Here is a 22097-nt window from a genome sequence, read left to right as displayed (position 1 = left end):
ATTATTGTATAGCAGCTGTCCACGCGGATGCATCCCTCACTCAAGTAGGAGAGAGACAGATGTCAAACGCTGCTGAACGCGGAGGCCGATTGTGCCGCTTTGTCACTCGTTGCGCGCTCTCGCTTCCACTTCAAGCCCTAAATGGAACGCCTCAATGAGTCATGTTTTTTCGTGCGTGCAGCTGGCTCCATCGAATTATAAGACGCTATCACGTCAAAAATGGAAATATATCTCAAATTGGGTAGCGGGTATTTTTATTTAGATTACCAGTAAGCTCCGTACCCACTTAATATAGGCCATGAGCTCGTAGTAACCAATTTTTTTTATCATTAAAGAAGTTCTATCATGCATTTAGCAATAGTTTTTTTTTGTTGCTTAGATGGGTGGACGAGCTCACAACCTGGTATTAAGTGGTTACTGGTGCCCACAGACATCTACAACATAAATGCGCCACCCACCTTGAGATATAAGTTCTAAGGTCTCAGTATAGTTACAACGGCTGCCCCACCCTTCAAACCGAAACGCATTACTGCTTCACGGTAGAAATAGGCAGGGTGGTGGTACCTACCCGTGTGGACTCACAAGAGGTCCTACCACCAGTAATTACGCAAATTAGAATTTTGCGGGTTTGACTTTTTTTACACGATGTTATTCCTTCACCGTGGAAGTAAATCGTGAACATTTGTTAAGTACGTATTTCATTAGAAAAATTGGTACCCGCCTGCGGGATTCGAACACCGTTGCATCGCTAGATACGGATCCACAGGACGTCTTATCCTTTAGGCCACGACGACTTTAATGGCCGATTTAATTCGTATTTAGTTTTCAGTAACACATTAAAATGCAATTCAATGTGAAAAGTAAACCTTGTGAATTATTTGTTCATTTAAATCGGTTCATATTGTAACCTCTTTTTTGTAAATTCCTCTTGCTCGTTCTGCCATAAGATAAATTTCAAGAAAGAGCGAAATTTTCAGTTTTCTATCGCTAGTAAATGAGCCCACTTATTCTATGGCCCGACTGACTAACCAGCCTACTGAGACATTAGAAGCTAGGACAGACCGCTGTCAATCAGCGGATCACTAGCGCCTCCTACATACGGTAGTCGGTAATTAACACACATTTGCTTGCCCTATGGATTTCAATCTCAAAGGATCATTAGTTTTAGTTTGTAAGCCATCTATACTAATATAGAAATCTACAGTGGTTTTTACGGATGTTCCGTTATAACTATTGAGCTATGCATCCGATTGACTTGAAATAGAAAATACATGTACTTAATGGATAGGCTAATATATATATGAGTGTTGGACTCCCTACACCAGTTGCGGGGGCGTTAATAATGAGAATCTTTCTGGGGGTGAGAAATAATAATTTAAATATAAATGCCCAGCGAAGCGGACGAAGTACAGCTAGTTTTCTATATAAATAGTGGTGTGTTTGTTTGTCTTCTGTACGTTGCTAAGACGTTCATCCGATTGTCATGATACTTGGTACAGTTATTATTAAATGGAAAATGTCTGTCATGGTAATCAATGTACTAAAGATAAGTGACTTGTGAATAATTTCAAGAAATATATATGTTTCATACAGTTTGTGATAGTCAAGTCGGAGCGTGACCGAATTCCACTTGTTGTATTATAAGTGCTGCTCTACCGACACTAAGAATTCTCAGCGCTGACCATCAGAAGAAACTTCACTGAATTATAAATTAGAATTGATAACCGAATATTCCGTTTACCCCTTAATCCAAAGCAAATGGAAAATTTCTCATTCATAATAATAAACCTAAGAGTTTATACAGTAATCCGATTTTCTTGTTTAGTTCAAGAGATCCCTTAAATAACCGTGAACTGTGTTTGAATAACATTACGACGAAAGTTCGAGAAGGTTATATCGTATTTGCGAGGCGATCCCGGATCAAGAAATGGATTTGAACGTGAACTCTCAAACAACGAACACAAGGAACACTTCCAAGGAACTTGGCAAGGACTCCGCAACGAAGGAAGGCTACAAAAGGTCAATTTGTTATATGAAATCGCATATGGAACTATTTTTTAGGGTTTCATGAAAAAAAAAAGAGGCCTTAAATCTATTTCGGAAACGAGCTTTGTATCTCTATGAAAAAGCAGTAAGAATTCGCACTGAACCTTCTTTCTGAATTGTTTAGGATTTATTTTTCGCAGATTTATTTTATACTAGACGATGACCGAGCTTTGCTCGTTTTTTTTTTTGATAACGCCATCTTGTTGTGTCTCTAAAGCGGTTAGTTGCCCTCAATTAAGAAAAATAGTATTATTATTCGCCAATAGATGTCGGGAAGAGTTGATTATTGAAAACACGAATAAAACAACATTTTCTGAAAATAAAGCGTAGCTAGATCGATTTATCGCCCCCGAAATCCCCTGTATACTAAATTTTATGAAAATCGTTGCAGCCGTTTCCGAGATTCAGATTATATATATATTAATATACAAGAATTGCTCGTTTAAAGTTATAAGATTTACAACAAAAAAACATTACAAGTTGTAAGTATGTCTGATAATTCGACGTCAATCTCATTTATCAACAAGGCGGCCATAACGCCGGTCGGCAATAAAGAAAAAATAGTGCCAAACGAATCAAGGAGGTACTTCTGTGAAGAATCTGTTCCATTTGAGCTGTGTCAGAGATTGTAACTCAATTAAAAGTTATTTGAAAATGTATTGAGATTATTTGAAGCCTTGAATAAACACCGAAGGAAATTAAGATATGAGGGTTTTAATCTGATTCGCTTATGATGGGACCGGAGTCATACTTTTATTCATTTACACTTTTTTATTCAAAAGACCATATCCACAATGGCTTCTTGTAAGCGCTTCCTACTGCGATGTGACTATGCCCTTGTTCAAATTCCGCACACAGCCAAGATTTTCTTGTAATTATTTAATGTCATTAGTACATTTTCATGTATATCTTCCACGATAAAGTAATAATATCGTGTAACAAAAATTAAACCAGCAAACATTATTATTGAAGTAAGTAGGTATCCGGTAGTAGGGGTATAGGAAGCCCGCGTGGATGGGTACCACGATCGTCATGTGATTTCAAGAATGAGAAAATCCGCTATACAATATGACGGAGTAGGGACGTCCGTAGTGTTTTTAAAAAGTGTGACGTCAGCACCGCTGACGTCGCGGTCATCACTTTCTTGACGAATGACTCATGTTTGGGTTTCCGAAACAAAACTTCACGAGAACTTCACGAAAACTTCGTATATTGCACGAGAAGCATAACAACGTTACAGAGATATCCGTACAGTACAACGGCTCGGACACGAATCAAACAGTGCTAGACAGCACGGCCGTATTTATGGGGCTTTGTACCCGTGAGCGTGTTGACACGTTTTAAACACGTGAGCGTGTTTACACGTTTTTCAAACACGTGAGCGGGTTTACACGTTTTTCAAACACGTGAGCGTGTTTACACGTTTTTCAGTATTGAAATCACAATAAAAGGAACTGTTTAACATCAATTTCTTATCACAGAGTAATTAGTTGATGATCAGTAGGTAAATAGTCATATTTGCGCCGACACGGCCATACTGACAGGCGGTGCGCGCTCTGCACCAGCCGCCCATGTATGGTGTATCACCAGAGAGTTCTTGGAGTCCATCTGAAACAATGGAATGTCTGTTTCTGAGATTGGTATCTGTGTACCTTTTTATGTTACTTTGAAAGTAACTTATTTTGTGTAGTTTTATATTGTGACGTACACTGTGGTACTATGTAGTGGACGTACACTGTGGTACTTATGTAGTGGACGTACACTGTGGTACTTATGTAGTGGACGTACACTGTGGTACTTATGTAGTGGACGTACACTGTGGTACTTATGTAGCGGACGTACACTGTGGTACTTATGTAGTGGACGTACACCGTGGTACTTATGTAGTGGGCGTACACCGTGGTACTTATGTAGTGGGCGTATACTGTGGTACTTATGTAGTGGGCGTACACTGTGGTACTCATGTGGTGGGCGTACACTGTGGTACTCATGTGGTGGCGTACACTGTGGTACTCTTGTGGTGGCGTACACTGTGGTACTCGTGTGGTGGCGTACACTGTGGTACTCGTGTGGTGGCGTACACTGTGGTACTCATGTGGTGGCGTACACTGTGGTACTCATGTGGTGGCGTAATTTTATTAATCAAAAATAAAAACTTATCCTTATGCCGATTGTTGATTTTGTTGTTCGACCATCCTGGTTTGTGAAGTAGATGGTAGAGGTTCATCGGCTGATGCTGGTGGGTAGTCTTCTTCCGCCGATACGGTTATCTGGTCTCCAGGTTGTTGCTCAGCGGAGGCGGCATGTGATCCCACTTGGGCGGTGCGCGCTCTGCACCAGCCTCGTTGATTCTCGTAGGTTTTCTTCGATTCCCATTGATCTGCAGAAATAAAAAGTTTCTCTGAGTAGCGCATCTGTTATACTTGCGTTACTTGTAACTATGTAAGTTTGAGACTATTAATGCGATTTTATTGTAGGGTTCTCGGAGGTTTTCGTAGATTTCTCGGAGGTTCTCGTAGATTTCTCGGAGGTTCTCGTAGATTTATTGAAGGTGGGATAAGAATGTGTAAGGTGTTGTTCGTTGTGTAAGGATATCATGGTCTTCAGATGAATTTTGTGGTGAAATTTTAGTAATCAAAAATAAAAACTTATCTTTTGTATTCATTGATCAGTTGATTGTTGATTCCGTCGCTCGACCATGCTGGTTTGTGAAACAGACTGTACAGGCTTATCGGCTGATGCTGGAGGGTAGTCATTATCCGCCGATACGGTTATCTGGTCACCAGGTTGTTGCTAAGCGGAGGCGGCGTGTGATCCCGCTTCTGATGACGGAGTAGGGACGTCCGTAGTGTTTTTAAAAAGTGTGACGTCAGCACCGCTGACGTCGCGGTCATCACTTTCTTGACGAATGACTCATGTTTGGGTTTCCGAAACAAAACTTCACGAGAACTTCACGAAAACTTCGTATATTGCACGAGAAGCATAACAACGTTACAGAGATATCCGTACAGTACAACGGCTCGGACACGAATCAAACAGTGCTAGACAGCACGGCCGTATTTATGGGGCTTTGTACCCGTGAGCGTGTTGACACGTTTTAAACACGTGAGCGTGTTTACACGTTTTTCAAACACGTGAGCGGGTTTACACGTTTTTCAAACACGTGAGCGTGTTTACACGTTTTTCAGTATTGAAATCACAATAAAAGGAACTGTTTAACATCAATTTCTTATCACAGAGTAATTAGTTGATGATCAGTAGGTAAATAGTCATATTTGCGCCGACAAATACAAGTGAGACTTATATCCCACTTTACAAGATAAGTGATGGTTATTTTCTTTGGAATTAGGATATAGGCTGACTAGGAACTTCTTACCAGGTGGGTCCTCACCTGAGACGCAAACAAAATTGCTAGTTTTATTGAACATACCTTATGAAAATATTTTAAGCTTGAAAATACGAAAAAAATATATAAGTGCATTGAAATTTTTTCTCAATTTTCTCCATTTCCTTGTACTCTCGGAAACGTTCACAATATAAAAGATTCGCAATCTTAAGCACTACCTTAGTGAGCATATTTCAATATCGAAACCATACAAAAATATATAATGTAATTAATATACAATACATGCACATAATAAAATATACAACAATAAATAAAACACAAGTACATTAAAATTATTTTTCTTAATGATATGTTTATCAATTTAACAATAACATTAACAGAGTGAGATGAAGAGACGTATCCTTCATTAAAGAAGATCAAATACATGCACACACGTTTTACTGGTGGTAGGACGTCTTGTGAGTTTGCACGGATAGGTACCGCAACCCTGCGCATTTCTGCCGTGAAGCAGTAATGCGTTTCGGATTGAAAGGTCTGAGAGTCGTTGTACTGTAAAAACTGAGACCTTAGAATTCATAATGATTATGGGCTGTGGTAACCACTTAACACCAGGTGGACCATGTGCCCGTTCACTCATCTAAGATAAAACGCTATTAAGACCAACAATTTAGTTAAATACTGCTTATGCTCTTTTTCTTTTAAACGTAGGCATTTCTAAATTTTTGTCAGTAATTAAATACATTTCAATTTCATTTTTCCAAAAAAAAAAAAAAAGTTTTTACTGGTGGTAGGACCTCTTGTGAGTCCGCACGGGTAGGTACCATCACCCTGCTTATTTCTACCTTGAAGCAGTAATGCGTTTCGGTTTGAAGGGTGGGGCAGCCGTTGTAACTATACTGAGACCTTAGAACTTAAATCTCAAGGTGGATGGCGCATTTACGTTGTAGATGTCTATGGACTCCGGTAACTACTTAGCACCAGGTGAGCTGCGAGCTCGTCCACACATTTAAGCAATAAATATAAAAAAAGCTGTGTTTCTCTTAACTCATTTTAGCATTAGTCGAGTGGACGTGTTTACAGCCCACCTGATTGTATGCAGTTACTGTAGTCCATGGGCAATAGAACTAGAATACCCACTCCAAACTCGAGAAATCGGATCCAAGTATCTCTCACCATTGAAAACCGAACATGTGACTGCTACATTTTAGAAATACGTATTATAGTTTTTAGCTCTTATAGCGGACCCACTTTTAAAATTTTGTCAGACCCACATCAAAACCATCAACCATCTATTGTGTAAAAGATTTCAATTCATAACTCCACAAGTACCCCTCTTCAAAGCGACAATGAAATTATTAATTTCCTGTTGTCTCAATATTCTAATACCATAATCCCAACATACATGAAATTCCCATCATGTGACCTGAATAAAAAAAAATCACTGTTGAGTATTTTAAATAAATAATGACACAGAAATTTCAAAGTTATTCTTAGTTTGAGGCAACCCTATAAGGGGAGGCTGGAGTGACACATTGCGATCTAAATGAAATAAGTTTGTTCATAAATATTTATTCAGAAATAGACCGACGTTGGTTGCTCTTGATACGCTCGGAGAATTTGTGAAAAATCCTGCCGCGATACAAACGTGATATAGATTACTTGTATTTAGAATTAGGGCCCCTTTTTCGATTTTTGATCCTTTTGGATTCTTATTTCTCTCTAGTCTATCTAGACCCGCAGGTCGTGTCTAAATATTTTTATCATATTTTCTAAACCTTGACGAGGTTTTTGTCATTAAAAACCACTAGATGATGACCGAGCCTTGCTAGGTTTTTTTTTGATAACGCCATCTTGTTGTGTCTTTAAAGCGGTTAGTTGCCCTCAATTAAGAAATTTTTCATCTCAATTAAGAATTATTATTATTCGCCAATAGATGTCGGGAAGAGTTGATTATTGAAAACACGAATAAAATAATATTATCTGAAAATAAATCGTAGCTAGATCGATTTATCGCCCCCAAAACCCCCTGTATACTAAATTTTATGAAAATCGTTGGAGCCGTTTCCGAGATTCAGATTATATATATACAAGAATTGCTCGTTTAAAGGTATAAGATAAGATGATATCAGTCAAGACTGCTCGAAGCGACAATTATAGTCCTGTTCCTAAATTACTATTACTTTGGTCACCTCAGAAATAATGTAGTGTTCATAATATGTCCTGTCAACAATTCATATTTTATTTACTATAACGACTCTAAAAATTTAATTTATTAGTTGGACCCTAAACTGTTTTCGTGTATTTTTGCTACGGAAAAACGACGTTCCCGGAATGTAGCCAAAATCCAGCCATTTATTACAGTTTCCGGTCGCTTCCAACAGGAAATAAGGTTTTAAAATACGTTGTGAGTAAGGGAAATTCATTGAAATATAAATATTTTTACAAATGCTCTTAAATATGAGAATCGCCAGCGAAAACTTTACATAGCTAAACTGAGTGCAGTATAATATCTTATGACGTCACTTGTGGTCAAAACCAAATATTAAACAGTTTTTAATGACACTATCTTCATTTTTTTTTCCTACCTATGCTGATAGCCTTAGAGGCTGTTTCAGCTTCACCCTAAAATGTAGGTGAGCTCACGGGGCTCAAACTGGGAGTGTTGCTAGCACTGGCCCTAGCAAGAGCAGTGCTTCGCAGAATCTACCGCCAGATCGGAAACGCGACCCACTGAGAAGATCCGGCGAGAAACTCAGTGGGATGTGTCTATTGGCCGTCTCCATTAATTTTACGTGCTTAGTTAATGGACAGTCTACTGTGTTATATTATACTATACTACTGTGGGCTTATCCCACATTCCATGCACATACACATTTACTCTTCACAATATAAAACTTATATAATATATTTATTTCATATAATTATTAATACAGACAGAATATACATTCACACATATAACATATCTATTAATATATTATTACTACGTTATATATTAAAGACATACACACACGACAATTTATCGTGCCGCGTCAATCAGCTGGTCGGCCGTTCGTTCGTGCTGTGGACACGCGCGCTTGGACGGAATGTCGCGGGTAGATCGAAAAGCACTCCTGCGCAGCTGATCGCGGCTAGCCACGCCCCCAGTCGAAACTTACCTCGTACTGAACGCACGTCGCTTTTGCTAATTATATACGGTTTATTGTTTTCGAAGCTTTTGCATCTCTTGTGATAACGCGCTTGCTTTGTGTTTATTGTAATAGTATTGTCGTAAAGTGTAAAGTGTCTTCTGTGTACTGTTTATAAACTGAATATATATCTGTGCTCGTAACCTTCAATCCTTCATAATTTTAATAATATAGACTGTGTTGTATTTTCGTGTGGACTAAGTATAATTGAATAAACATTTAATTGGTGTGCAAGGTGTCGTACTTAATTTATTAACCGAACACCGTCGACGCCTACTCAGGTACTTACTTACCTTTAACACATTACACTACGCGTCCGGACGACGCATACATACTCATCCACATCCATACTGGAGACCAACAATTTTCGTCTATACTACTGTCTTTTATATTATGTATTGACACACATATTAATGAACCCCAGACGTTCCTGACCATAACGTAGTCAGAAGTTAAATGTGTTAGAAAACTAATATTCTACTTTTATCGAGATGATACTATGCCACGAATGTTTTCAGAAATGAAAACAAGGAATATAAATCTCCATACTAACCTAATGATTGAAGTAGGTTACAAAATGGCAAACACAGAATAATAATATTATTAGAGGCGACTCCCTCTTAAGTCAAAGTCGATGGGCGGAGCCATTGACGACGAGCACTCACGTGGACTCGTGACGTCATCTGGAGGGGCAACTCGTCATCTGGAGGGGCAACCGACCGACCAGCGGGGACATCACGCCACCTCGGATCACTTTTGCTGGAAGCGCGCGCAGCGTTCACTTGTCTTAGATTTAATATTCTGTGTCGATCGTTCCTGCCCACTTTTGTATTTTTTTTATTTATTTAAATTATTAAGCCGTTGCTAAAATCAGAAGTGGGATAGGGCTTGTGCCCTATCCGCTTTTGGGTTATCCTGGCGTACAGTTTATTTTTAAAATTTGCATTAAATTAACAACGTAATGACCGATATACGTGTAACTGGAAGCAGGGTAGGAGGACGCTCGCATTCGCCGAATGTTCGAGGCCAATATTGGAGAATAATATTGGCGCGTTTAATTGCTTAAAACTCAAATGTGAACGTTGCGCGTGAGTCGAGCCCGCTAGGGTCGCAGATAGAAGACGCACGTCCCTCGACCGCGGACGGTGGTGGCGCCGGACCCGTGGTGGCGTTGGGAATCACATCACCGCCGCCGTCAGAGTCCCGCGCGTACGACGCTACAGACAGGATCATCGGAGCATTAAGTGCACTGTCCAAAGTAAGGTCGAACCATTTTTATATTTCTAATTTTGACCCCAGCGTTAATGATATCGATTCTTGGTGCGAAGTAGATTTTTTTGTCGGATACCCTCTTATGAAATGTAATAAATCACCAAGTAACTAGCTCAACGACTTTATCACAACCGACCTTACGATCTATTTTTATTGACGCGATAGAACATGCTCGAGACTGAATGCTCAGTTTCGATGGGTGGAAATAACATTCGAAGGGTTCAAAATGTTACTAGTCGGCAACACCCTCCATCAATACGTCAATTAGACAACAGTCCGACTGTCCAGGTCGGTGATCATGCAAACGGGACGCCGTGTTGCTCCATCGCCGTGTCGATTGTACCCGCGTTTGAGAATAGATGTAAAATAGTTCCACCACGCGTTGTGACAATAAAAACGCAACTACCACATCATTACGGAAGTTAACCGAATCCATTAGATTCGTAAATTCAGATCTAGCTCATGGTTACTTTATTTCTAAGTTTTACCCTGCCGTGCAATACATAGACACATTGTGTAAGGAAGTAGAATGGACTAGATCCTTAACTGGGAAGGCACTGAGTATCTGTCACGAGTTTTGGGCTGTCTTAAGAGTGATGAGCGTACTTGGTTACACGTGTGATTGTCTAGTGACCGGACGTGGGGTAACTTCGTAAAAGACTTTAAGCCGTTGTGTCCGCGAAAGTTAGAGTATGCCAATATTCTTTATAATGCTATGCAATTAGCATCAGATTGCCTTGCCTCATACGTCGAGTGCGCCAGGAGATCGTTGCTCTGTATTAAGATGGTCAGAGGTCTGACTGACAAACTCGGAACTTTAATAATGATACGGGGCATAATGGGCCCTCTGGTTGACTCGCGAACGCTAGTCTACAGATTCACGAGTTGATTTAATTTTTGGTGGAGGTCAGGTTAGGCCGAGTCCTCGTAGGGTTCAGGCACTAGTTGAGTCACCAGTGACGCGTAATGTCAAACATTCTTGGGGTTGACTGCATGCTTCCAGAGATTTACGTGGTAACATAGTTCACGTAGATGTTGTAACGTGGTAACATAGTTCACGCAGAGATTTACGTGGTAACATAGTTCACGCAGAGATTTACGTGGTAACATAGTTCACGTAGATGTTGTAACGTGGTAACATAGTTCACGCAGAGATTTACGTGGTAACATAGTTCACGCAGAGTTTTACGTGGTAACATAGTTCACGTAGATGTTGTAACGTGGTAACATAGTTCACGCAGAGATTTACGTGGTAACATAGTTCACGTAGATGTTGTAACGTGGTAACATAGTTCACGCAGAGATTTACGTGGTAACATAGTTCACGTAGATGTTGTAACGTGGTAACATAGTTCACGCAGAGATTTACGTGGTAACATAGTTCACGTAGATGTTGTAACGTGGTAACATAGTTCACGCAGAGATTTACGTGGTAACATAGTTCACGTAGATGTTGTAACGTGGTAACATAGTTCACGCAGAGATTTACGTGGTAACATAGTTCACGCAGAGATTTACGTGGTAACATAGTTCACGTAGATGTTGTACCGTGGTAACATAGTTCACGTATATGTTATGACGTGGTAACAAAGTTCACGTAAAGGTGTGACGTGGTAACGCAGTTCACGTTACGAGTGTATTAGCTTGACATGTTAACTTGGCCATGTCAACCAGACTTTACTCATACACCCGATATGGTAACAGTGCCGTGTCGTCAGTACATCTAACGTAACTCAACAAGAGCCTACTATACATGAACGCACTGAAATGTGATGTAAAATGCTCACAAAAACTACTAACTTTTACTAATGGTTCATGGTACCAAAATCATGATTGTAATGCAAACAATCTATTTCTATGACGATATCATAGAACACCCCGATAGCAACGCTGTGCACACAGTGAGTCCTGCATCGTCAGAGATTGAAGACGGTCATGACATCGAGGTGAACGTGGACGTCCACCAGTCAGGAGAGGCCGTATTAGAGGCGACTCCCTCTTAAGTCAAAGTCGATGGGCGGAGCCATTGACGACGAGCACTCACGTGGACTCGTGACGTCATCTGGAGGGGCAACTCGTCATCTGGAGGGGCAACCGACCGACCAGCGGGGACATCACGCCACCTCGGATCACTTTTGCTGGAAGCGCGCGCAGCGTTCACTTGTCTTAGATTTAATATTCTGTGTCGATCGTTCCTGCCCACTTTTGTATTTTTTTTATTTATTTAAATTATTAAGCCGTTGCTAAAAATATATATTACATATTATAATGCACAATATATTTTTATAGATCTGCATATAAATTCATCTAGTATCCATTTTATCGACATGAATATATAACCACAATATATGACCAGAAGAACTGAGAGACGACATGATTGTCTTAACTGAGTTTCTGTCGCTCAACAACCAACGTTCAAACCTCGCATGAGACAGAACTCATGAAGAGGCAAAGGGGGGAAAGTGAAGCGTTTAGTGCGGAGCACATCTCTCCCATCACCCTCCCCCTCGGGACGCCGGACCGGCGGTCGTCGGCGCCACGACCACCAGGCCTCTCGGTCGGCAGGCTATCCGGAGCCCGCCTAGATGGCGCCGGTAAGAGTGAGCTATCCTACGGAATACCCCGCTGGGTCAGAACCAGCGTGGGTCGAGGATAGCCGGCCTTCCATCACCCGGATGCTCTTGCGTAAAACGCGTGCAGAGCAGCTTGCACGACGTCTTCTTAGGCCCCCCTCGCCGGTCCCCAGACCGACATATGAGGGGGACCCGAAACACTTAGAGGGCCAGGGCTTGGGCGAGATCCGCCTCCCTGGCCCCCGCTCGACGGCGGCGGGCTTGCGCGTCTCTAACGCGCCCCGCCGCCTCCTTCTGCGAGATGGTGCACTCGCAGAAGTCGAGCATCACCTTCCACGACTCGTCGTCGCCGAGCATCGATGCCACAACACTCGGCAACGACAAGTCGTTTCCTACTTTTGCGACGAGGACACGGCGCCACCCCTCCCATGCGGGGCAGGCGACGAGCGTATGCTCTGCCGTGTCCAAGTCGCAATCACAATGGTGGCACTCTGCCGTCGGCTCGGCTCTGATCCGGTGCAGGAACTCACCGAAGCAACCATGCCCAGTGAGCACCTGCGTGAGCCGGAAAGTGAGGCGTCCTCTGTCACGATTCACCCAATCCACAAGGACCGGGTGAATCGCCTCGACGGTCCTACGACCAGCCGAAGGATCAGCCAGCCGTCTGGACCATGAGTCAGTAAAAGTTAACACAGTCATTTGTTTCCAAACTAGGATTCCCTATGGGAACCAGAGACTTATAAACATACTTACATACGTTTAAATATATAGAGACAAAAAATTCACACCAAGAAAAAGGGCAAACATCACACGAAACTTTGCCCGATATGCGAATCGAACCCACGACCCTATGCTCGACTTTCAAGAGCACTAATTACTGCACCATCGAGTCAACCAACACAAAAGCATATCTGATTCACGATTGAGCTTAAAACTCAATCAATTCTAAAACATCGCGTTTAGGTACGAAAGAAAATCAACGAATTACATTGGCCATTCCCTTAGTTGAAACCCCAATTATAATTTGAACCCGCAGATTTGTGTTACAATAGCCTTGTAATTAAACGGGGATGTTCATAAAAGAGTCATAGAATAAATTCGAGAGGCCCTTGTCCCCTTATTATTATGAGCCATTTTGGGTAATCGAGGCGGTTGTGACCCAAGCTTTAAATGGGCACTATAACACGTCGTCATCGATATTATCTAAAAGGTTTTTATGACTATGAATAGCCTTCCAATTATGTGTGACGAAGCAAACTTTTTACGTATACTAATATTGTAAACATAGAATAGGATGTTTGTTACTCAATCACGTAAAAAAGTGTGAATGGATCTCGGTGAAATTTTACAAAAACATTATTGAAAGCTCTGATTATCTTTGTATATATCATTCTACTGCACGTGTGTATGTTTTTTATTTTTTATTGCCTAGATGTGTGGACGAGCTCACAGACCACCTGGTGTTAAGTGGTTACTGGAACCCACAGACATCTACAACGTAAATGCGCCACACACCTTGAGATATAAGGTCTCAAGTATAATTACAATGGCTGCCCCACCCTTCCAACCGAAACGCATTACTGCTTCACACCGCAGAAATAGGCAGGGTGGTGGTACCTACCCGTGCCGACTTACAAGAGGTCCTACCACCAGTAATTACGCAACTCATAATTTGGGGCGTAACGTAAACCCGCATGGGTAGATATCGAGATTCTGTCTATTTCGGCCGCAACGCAGCTACGTCTTCCGGTGTGAAGGGTAGGAAAGCTATTCTATAATACTGATGCGACTTCTTTCTAAGGCCTATAGGAGAGTGGCAGTATTCACGCTATGATCACTATACGCTCTGGTAACTACCGAACACCGGGAGATCGTGAGGTCACTCACCCTTATACACAAATAAAAAAAGAAAAAAAGAAATATCATATGAAAAGTCGACCTTTTGTATCGAATGTTTTTCAGGTCTCCGATGTAACGATACACGCCCATACGAGGGAGGAAATTAAAATTTTTGCATGACTCCGCAAAAGGCTTCGACGCACGTACGTAAAATTTCGCCTTTAATCTCTGGAATTATGGCGATGGCTAGAAAAGGTTCCTTGAAATGATAAATACGTGCGTATTTTCAGCGTTTTTTTGTTTGTTGTGAACGTCCTTATTTATGACTGTATTTATGTTTGGTAGGTTTTTTATTTTTATGTACTTGGATCAGTAGGTAAGTAGCGGCTGACTTTGCTTTCCATGACCTAGGGCAATCATTCATCCTTTAGTAAAACATCCCATTTCTATTGAAATTATAAGTAAAGTAGGTCGTACTTGCCCTCTTCGCTTGGCATTTAAAATTAACATTATTATTTATTGTCATTATTATTAGGGAGTCCAACACTCATATAAATATTAGCCTATTACTATCCATTAGTATATGTATTTTCTACATGGATACCAAGTATCAAGTCCAGATGCATGGCTTAGTAGTTATAACGGAACATCCGTAAAAACCACTGTAGACTATATCTATTAGTATAGATATAGTTTCAACGCTACATATAGATACTTAAATAACAAGAAGATATAAACAAAATATCTTGGTGATCCTTTTCGGGACATTAGGCCAAAGCCATAAAATTGTCTTGTCATTGGTCCTTGGAAAGTGTCAGGTTAATCGGACTTCTGGAGGTATGTGAGAATCGCATTGAAAGATTCGGTTACATTTTGTTTTATAGCTCAAATGGGTGGAAGAGCTCACGACTCAATTGGGATTAAGTGGTTATAGGATAAATTGATATCGACAACGTAAATGCCTGCCTCCTATATCGAGACATAGGTAATTAGCCTTAGTTTTTTACAGTAAAACGGCTACCCCACCCTTCAAACCGAAACACATTACTGCTTCGTGCCAGAAATAGGCATGAATAGTGATATCTACCCGTTGGGCGGGCCACAGGGCGCCCTACGTTCTTATTTTCATTACGCGATTATCCCTTCATCGTGGAGGTCATTGGCGAATATGTGTTAAGCAGGTATATCGTTAGAAAAATTTATGCCTGTCTACGGGATTCGAACACCGGTACAGTCGCTTCGCTCGATACGAATTCGCCGGATGACTTATCCTTTAGTCCACGTCGACTATGGATAATTAAGAAATACATAGTTAGATTGAGACTATTCCAAATAATAAGTGCATGTCTGAAGTCGTCGTGGCCTAAAGGATAAGACGTCCGGTGCATTCGTGTGTAGCGATGCACCGGTGTTCGAATCGCGCAGGCGGGTACCAATTTTTCTAATGAAATACGTACTCAACAAATGTTCACGATTGACTTCCACGGTGAAGGAATAACATCGTGTAATAAAAACCAAACCCGCAAAATTATAATTTGCGTAATCACTGGTGGTAGGACCTCTTGTGAGTCCGCACGGGTAGGTACCACCACCCTGCCTATTTCCGCCGTGAAGCATTAATGCGTTTCGGTTCGAAGGGTGGGGCAGCCGTTGTAACTGTGCTGAGACCTTATAACTTATATCTCGAGGTGGGTGGCGCATTTACGTTGTAGATGTCTATGGGCTCCAGTAACCACTTAACACCAGTTGGGCTGTGAGCTCGTCCATCCATCTAAGCAATAAAAATAATAAAAAAAATAATAAAAAAAAAAATTTAAAATTTACATGCAATCATTGTTAAACTTAAACATAGTGTGCAATTTACATAAACTAACGCTAGAACTACATTAAGAAATTTGCACTAACTCATGATTCTGTCGTGTTGAATTGTACCAATTACTAACTTTCGAGTTCTCGGTGCTCCTAAGGAAATTGCTTGCGAAGGCAAGCTAATAAGGCAATTAACTCTTTTTCTATTCATCAGCAACATCACATATACTACTCGTAATGATTTAAGTCTAATTTTGTGAGCCCGCAATTAAATATGAGTAAACCTCAAAGGTCAATAACCACACTCAAATAAGGAACACATTATACTTTTTTTTATATTTCAACTGTGTCCCATTGCGCAAACATCTTAATTTTCTTTGGGTCTTTCGGTATTAGTAAACAATTTAGAAATTCTCGGTACGTCCGAAACATTCTGATTATCGTAACAGCATTATCGAGTCGTCCAATTATAAAACGGTACAAATACAGTCATTGTGCAGATGGCAATGACGTCGTAGGGTCGAGAGATGCCGTCGGTTGTGTTGATAGAATTGGTTCAGGGTGCGTGACCGCAATGCGTGATTTTCTGCATCCTTATGTAGGGACGTGTCGAGCGGTGTCTTCTATTGTTAAAGCACTCTCCCAGTAAGTAGACTTTCACATTTTCTCAAACGTAATACTGGTTTTTGCAGAGTACGACTTCGAATTATAGAGATATTTTATTCTTTATAAGAATTATGATTGATATGCGACCGAAATAGCCCCGAAACTTTTGTTTCAAACGCACGCTGTCATAATACACTGTTCATCCTCCTAGCATCGTTTTTCTCATTACTGAAGATCGTGACTCGTCTGCTGCATCATTTCTCTCATTTACGATTTCCCTCCATCTGTTGCGATCCTTGGCTTCGTGGAGGGTATCATAAAACTTGTTCATACACTGTTCACAAAGCAGGATTACTGAAAATTTTTCACCGAACACTAATGTACATATTTTTTTACAACGAAAAACAGTTCCAAGGTATCGACTAGGTAAAAATATATCTATGTCGGGCGTGTGATCACGATTTTTCACACCATTGTTTTTAAAATAGAAATATTGTGCTTTTTATTGCCCCACTTCTTCTTCTTAGTCGAATACTTCATTGCTGAAGGTCGTGTCCTTGAAAGCCCTTCGTGGCTCTTTGTACCCTCAGCTTCCATTTGCTTCGGTTTTCGGCTTCTCTCAGGGCGTTGGTAACAGAGAGTCCAGTGAGCGCAGTTATCTGATCCGACCAACGGTTTGGTGGCCGGCCGGCGGGTCTTTTCCCTTCTACCTTGCCCACCACAAACAATCTTTCAAGGTTGTCTGGTGGCCGCCGAGAAATATGACCAAAGTAACCAAGAATCTTCTGGTAGCAAATCGTCGACAGTCTCGTTTCTATACGAAGTTGCCCCACTTACCCTACAGCAATTATTCCCAACACATATTATGCTACAGTTAATTTACAACGCTGTTGTCGTATTATATTAAATTTAGTGCCAAAATTCAATAATACCTTTCCTGCATCTTGCCAAAAACCCAAGCTACCCAACTGAATTATCGCAACTGTTTACCGGATCACCATATTCGAGGCATATCGTTAAATGAAACAGGACCACGAGTACGCCCACTGTATCCAGTATTCATTCGATTACATTCCACTAAGTAATCCTGGGCACTCGCTATGAATGCCAACTAGCGTCGTACGTGGGAAAGCGGTTGCGTACTGGAGGATACGGGCGCATGTGCTCGCTTCGAGATTGGATAAACACAAGAAAGGTGTTAACGAGATTAAAATACCTTTGAATACTTTCTTTTTCTGTTAAATAAACGTACGGCTTTAGGTATTGTTCTTTTAAGCGTTTGTTTTTATATATATCTTTTAAATACATGATTTATTTGCATAAGTTCGATGAATAAGTGTTCCGGAAAACCGACATTGGTTATACTGACTTCAATCCTAAATGGATTGTTTGGCCTGCAAATTTTTTTTGGCTTGTTTAATGCTGATTATCTTTAATACAAAATATGATTATATAATACGTATTTGATTTATCGTTTTTATAATTGTAAATTTAGATAACTGATTTAGACATGTTATTCCTTCACCGTAGAACTCAATCGTGTACATTTGTCAAGTGCGTATTTCATTAGAAAAATTGGTACCCGCCTGCGGGATTCGAACACCGTTGCATCGCTCGATATGTACGAATGCACCGGACGTCTTATCCTTTAGGCCACGACGACTTCAAAAGCGTATCGCGATTGTTTGTTAACGTGTATTCCTCTTTTACTAGCAAATAAGTGGTTCGCCCAAATACTATTACATATTTCCCGTTTTAGCCAGGACGGACCAAGCGATTGTTGCATTGCATGGGTATTATTACAATGGACAGAGGGAATGGGAGCTCTACTTGTCAATGGGGAACAAAGATATTGTATAAATTTTTCATAACAGAACTCATTGTTGCTTTGCAGCCGAAATATGAAGATAATACATGTAATAATAACGATATGAGTCTGAAGGATCTCCACCGCCAATTAGAATAAGGATATTAGGTCTTAAAAGAAAAATGTTGCAATCTAAATGACGGTAGTATCTAATAAGCTATACTGGTGGAGGACCTCTTGTGAGTCCGCACGGGTAGGTACTACAGCCCCGCCTATTTCTGCCATGAAGCAGTAATTCGTTTCGGTTTGAAGGGTGGGGCAGCCGTTGTAACTATACTGAGACCTTAGAACTTATATCTCAAGGTGTGTGGCGCATTTACGTTGTAGACGTCTATGGGTTCCAGTAACCACTTAACACCAGGTGGGCTGTGAGCTCGTCCACACATCTAGGCAATAAAAAAAACTTATATTCTGATTTGCTCTAATAAGCTAAGTATCTAATAAGCTGTACTAATATTATATTCTGATCCATATATTCTGATTGATAGTCAGTTGAACTAAAATCGTGGGGTCTTGTGGTCTAAGAACATTTACATTCGAGAGCCTTGTTCGTTCAAACGAAACTTTCTTTTCGAATTAAGCATCTGTTCATTTTCGCACATGCTATAACCCTCAGACACAGCCCACTGAGTTTCTCGCTGGATCGTCTCAGTGGGTCGCGTTTCCGATCCGGTGGTAGATCCTGCGAAGCACGGCTCTTGCTAGGGTTCGTGTTAGCAACGTCGTCAGGTTTGAGCCCCATGAGCTCACCTACTAGTTAAGGCTACGCTGATATAGCCTCTCAAGGCTCTCAGCTTAGGTAGGAAAAAAAAAGCACATGCTAATTGCAAATGGTCAGTCCAGATAATTTTTTTTTTTTTTTTTTTTTTATTGCCCTTGTAGGCAGACGAGCATACGGCCCACCTGATGGTGAGTGGTTACCGTCACCCATGGACTTCAGCAAATATCGATTAGAATTAACTCAATACTTAAAATGACTTTACGTGAGTAACACAAAAGCTACGATCAATAAAGACGAAACGCTAAGTAGGATTCTTGAACAGTTTTTCAAATATCTCCGAAATGTTAAAAATTCTCGCCATCGAACCAAAGACGTGGTCACGTCTCTACGTCTCGTTTGCTTGCAACACTTCTTAGACTGAGTCTAACTGCTTCTAACGACCAACGTAGAACGACATTGAAAAGATCAGTAAAGATTATAACGCTATTACATATATATTATTTTTCCTTCTAGTCAAAAATCCATTGCTGTATTCTAATAACTCGTACATCAACGTCAATGTATGCTAAAGTCAGCAATAATATGACTTTAATAATATATTTTGGTTGTATTTATGTGGTATACTCTTTCATATTAACCATGGTTGTTTGTCGATATCTAGAAACTCCACCACGCGTTTAGCTGTAGGATTCATTGTAATATTTTAAATGCTCTTCTGAAAGTAATTGCAAAGTTGGCGCTACGGTTTTCATAGATACTCGATCCACAACATCTCTGTCTGAGTAACGTATTCAATAAACAATTTCCGAATTGTTAAATTATAATATTTATTTAACGGATTCTTAATTTGAAGAGCCAAATAAAATTTTATTTGGCTCTTCAAAAAAGTTCTGTTCTGTCTCTTCTGTTTCAAAAAGCTTAATAAGCAGTATTTTAAAATTTTGATACTAACTAAAATAGGAATAACTAACCTAACTCCATAGGATGTAAATTTGACCATATTACCATATAAGTAGAACTACTTCGCGGTAGAAATAGCTACATAATTTTGTCAGTTGGAAAATGGTATAAACAATGCTCGATATGGAGGCGTTAATATGGTTACGCGCTGGGGTTATATACCGAAGTACAAATTAACACTGTATTAGCACTTAGAACACTCACTTTAGAATTCTTAATTCACTTCTTACGCTTCGCTTCAGGTGATCCATTCGCTGTATCGCTTCGAGTAGTTCCGATTACTAATTGACTCGTGCCATCTCTGTAACGCTTTTATAATCGATATGACATCCCTAGAATTGTCAAGAACATTCTTCACAAGTCGAGTATTTTCGATCGGTGTTTCCGCTATCTGACAATAGATGGCGTTGTACTTCTCGAGCGTTCTCTGTGTCACTAGTTCCTTTAATATTCGTTTCAGCTATTCGGTGATAGATGGCGTTACTCTTACCGGCGTAAAAATATAATAACCTCATGACGTCGTCAAAAATAATGCAAATTATTTATGTTTTGTTTTAATTTTGATACTTTTTTCTGAATTCCTAGCTCTTCGAATTAATCTTTAATTATACAATAGAGAAGCGCGGCAGAATCATTCAAGTTCTAAACTCCAATAATACAATTTGTATCTTGGAAAAAATATCAGATTAACAGTACTTTTATTAAAAAAAATAACGTGCTTGATTAATAGTAGTTTCTTTCTACTCATTAAAGTGGTAACAGTATAAATATTCAGTAAAAATAACAGTATAAATATTTTCAAAATATTAAAATAATGTTAGCGTACTGATCTTTAGTATATGTTGTTCTACTCAGCACGTTGGACCCGACCCAGGCAGCTCGCATATCCACTGAGATTACATCCAAATTCTCATATTTCAAATCCGCTATCGAAAACTGGGGCTTTGACTGCCGACCTTAGGATTTCGCTCGCGTTTTTAATGTAAGATGCAATTTCCTTTCGATAAAAAGATATTACATGATTCTGTAAGTATGGTTATTTGCATGAATGACCCGGTGTATTCAGAAATACGGGATTAGATTCGAGATTAAAATGTATCGGTGAACGATGTTTGGAAATGAAGTTTTTTTTTAAAAATCGAAATACGTATGTTTGGATTTTTGCCATCGTGTTTTCTTCGGTTTTAGAGATGAAATGGACATATATAAAAGATTGAATCCGCGTTTATTATTTTCAGAATATTAATTCCGATGTTTTAAATTATTACAGTACGAATGAATCTACTAACGGATCAAAATCGCATCCCGCTGAGAAGATTCGGTGAGAAACTCAGCGGGCTGACGTATGAGTTAGGTTACACGTCCAGTTTGACGAGTACGGGAGTAGTCAGATGCAGCAACGATGAGGCGATTTTCATGATGACACCAAGCGTCTTATCCTTTAAGCTAAGACGAGTTTTTTGTCGATCGTCATTCGTCTGCTCATTAAAACAACGAAAATAATTCTCAAAATAGATAAAAAAAAGTATAATATATCTAATGGTATACTAATGGTAGTGCATATTCTATGTTTGGACTTGTAGGTAACATGACCCTGTCTATTTTTGTCGTGGTTTAGGGCAGCCTTTCTTCTAATACATATGAAACCTGTCTCAAGATGAGAGTTACAAATTGCAATGTCCATGACTTCTGGTAGCCGCCAGTGAGCTCGCTGACTCCGTCTGTGCAACAAAACAAAATGAACATTACATTGAAATACGTCTCAGCTTTCATCGGACCTCTGAATAAAGCTTTCATTGGACCTCTGAATAAAGCTTTATTCAACCTCGTTTCGGACCATGATTCCGTTACACCGTATCTTATTCAAATTTAT

The sequence above is a fragment of the Bombyx mandarina genome, chromosome 16, assembly GCF_030267445.1.
Source record: "Bombyx mandarina strain Sakado chromosome 16, ASM3026744v2".
NCBI lineage: Eukaryota > Metazoa > Arthropoda > Insecta > Lepidoptera > Bombycidae > Bombyx > Bombyx mandarina.
Note: the sequence above shows the minus strand (reverse complement) of the source record.